This window comes from Sciurus vulgaris, assembly GCF_902686455.1.
Source record: "Sciurus vulgaris genome assembly, chromosome: 7".
In the NCBI taxonomy this organism is placed as follows: Eukaryota; Metazoa; Chordata; class Mammalia; order Rodentia; family Sciuridae; genus Sciurus; species Sciurus vulgaris.
This window is the reverse complement of record NC_136467.1, coordinates 69202291-69205166: the sequence shown is the minus strand read 5'-3', so window position 1 is coordinate 69205166 and position 2876 is coordinate 69202291. Positions and strand designations below refer to the sequence as shown.

Sequence of the window (2876 nt, the reverse complement as noted above, 5' to 3'; positions counted from 1 at the left end):
AAGTCCTATATGAGGGGTTATCCTTGCTCTAGTTATGTGCATTAGAGACATTTATATTGTTTGCGTTTATGTATTCCAAGTATATTTGGTAATTCCTGCTCCCTATATTCACAAAACAGGGATTCTAACAGCATTTAAGTTATGACTAGGAAGTAATTTGAGTAAATAAAAGGCAATATAGTATTGTCATATTTCTAGGTATGATATTTGACTGCTGGGTGTCTGTGGCAAGGAGAAACAATAAGAAGTTCAATACACTCTATTTGCTATTTATTCATCATTTCAATGTGTTACTGTTTCCCAAAGGACTGCATATAATAATTAGGCTTGTGAAGCAAATATTCCTAAATGAAAACCTTGATTCTGTTATAGGTTATAGGGCAGAGCTTGAAACTATGTTCTCATAAAAAAAAGTGAAATATTATATTATTGGCTTAAACTTGTACAATTCTCTTGAGACCTCCACTTTTAATAACCTCCAGGATCATAGATAAAATTGAGGTAGTAATCATTACTGAAATCGATTTTCTGGCAGAATTAGACATCACCTCCAAGAATCAATAATCATTTGAAGCTAACAGGGTGATTAAATGACCTCCTTTTTATTTTACTTCATGTTGAGTTGCTTTTTAATCTTGATTTAGAGTCACACCACTAGAAACAAAGATAAACCGAGGACTTAGAACATTAGAGCAGCAACTTGAGGACTATTCATTATCAATGTTAAAGGCTCCCTTCCTTCAATCAGGGCATTTCTAGTTAATCAATGTATTCTGAAAAGAAAAACTGAAAACTCTGGGTACAGACTGAATAAATACCACCACCTAAGGCTGCTTCTACTTTTTAAAGATCTGCTCCATTAGCTTTGCTATGGCAGGTGCTATATTTTTTTATTTAATAATTTACCATGCCACTGGTGCTTGGGGTTATCTTCTATTGACGGATAATGTTGTCATTAGTTCTTTTCATCCATGAAGTTTATCCCTCCCATCTTTTTACAGTCAAGAAAAGAACTGCCTCAAGTAGGCAGCAAGTTAATTCTACCAGCCAACTATTTTCTGACACATGTAGGAATTTGATCCAATTTCCAAATAGAGTTTTTCCTAGTTTGAACTGAAATTATTAAGCAAAAATTATTTATCAAAGTATTAGTATGTTTGTGCATCCTAATATTTACATAGGATGATATTAAGATAAAATTTGTTAATGTGTCAATGTCCAAGAAATAAAATGCAAAAATAAAATCATAGAATTCAATACAATTTAGAAGTAAAACATTGTTTGATCTCTTATTCAAAGACAGAAGGGGATAAGGGGGCATATGTTCAACTACACATGTATGCATGAAGGAGTAAAGGGGACATAAAAAGTGTATCTCTCTCCAGAAAAAATAAATACATCAATAATCATAACTGGTTCCAAAGGCATGTAAAAATGGAGTTTTTATTATATGTATGAATCCAAGGATATTATCATATTTGATAAATATTTGATAACATTTTAACCCATTGCAGTTATTTTGATGTTCATATTTTCTCATCTTTGACCAAAGGAGTCTATGAAAATGATTGTTCTCTAGTTTAATATAAGCCTGTTAGTTGTTTTTTTTTTTTTTTTTTTTTTAACAGGTTTCATTCCCTTTTTTTGTATAAAAACTCTATATTGTAGCCACAGCTGGAGCCTGGGTCCTCTGTACAGAGACTCTTGTGTGGGTTTTCACAAGATGGTCAGTAAATTCCTGATAAGGAAACTTGGTGAACACAGTTTCTTTCCAAAGATCAGGAGTCAAATGTATGTCTTGGAGATGGCATCAAAGGTGACCTTAGCAAAATTGCCCAAGGTGGCAGTGCAGCCCCTGGCAGAAGTATAGCAGTCATCAATACCAGCCGTCAGCAGCAGCTTCTTGGGCACAGGGGCTGAGATAATGCCAGTACCTGTGGGGGCAGGGATGAGCCACACCAGCACAGAACCACTATATCCAGTCACCTTGCAAGGGACAGTGGGGTTTGCCAATCTTGTTTCCACAGTAGCCTCTCCGCACAGGAACAATGGAGAGCTTGGCCAGGATGATGGCCCTCGGATAGCAGTGGCTACCTTCTTGGAGCACTTTACTCCCAGTCCAACATGACCATTGTAGTCCCTGATAGCTACAAATGCCTTGAACCTGGTCCGTGGGCCAGCATGAGTCTGCTTCTATGCAGGCATGATCTTCAAAAACCTTATCCTTGAGTGACCCCCCAGGAAAAAGTTGATGATCTCAGACTCCTTGATAGGCAAAGAGAAAAGGTAGATCTCCTCCAAGGACTTGATCTTCATGTCCTTGACCAGGCAGCCCAGCTTGGTGACCAGGATCCACTCCTTGTCTTCAGCCTTGACTCCGGGAGTGCTGCGGCCTGACCCAACCCCAGCATAGCCCTGGCCACGGCCTTGGAGACCGCTGCCTCGGAGACCGCTTTGATGTCTCCTGTGGAAGCCACAGCCACCACCCATTCCAGAGTCCGGGCCCTCCAGCGGCACCAGGTCATCCACCATTTGGTGTTTTCCCAGAGAAGAAGCGCCTGTTAGTTTTCACATAGTTCCCATGTTATCTTATAATATAATATGTTGCACAAAATTTTACTCCAAACCTGGAATCAGCTAGTTGTCTTAGGAGACTAAATTTTTATTAATTATGTGGTTTTACAGAGCACATTCTATTCTCTACAGTTTCTCACAACTATTTAATTATTGTTCCTAGAAATTTCAAGGAATACATATAGATGAATATGCATTTTTAAAAGAGAGATCAACAGCACATCATAGGTGCATAAGGATTTTTCCAATTACACTTTATGATTATAATATTTTGATTTTGATTTTGTATTTACATATCTTTG

General features: G+C 37.7%; 1 pseudogene across 1 annotated transcript; it reads right to left on the bottom strand.

Moving 5' to 3' along the window:
• Positions 1–1639: 1639 nt before the first annotated feature.
• LOC306666917 (small ribosomal subunit protein uS5-like) lies at positions 1640–2532 on the bottom strand (annotated as a pseudogene). Its single transcript has one exon. The product of its transcript is annotated as a small ribosomal subunit protein uS5-like (transcript).
• Positions 2533–2876: the final 344 nt, after the last annotated feature.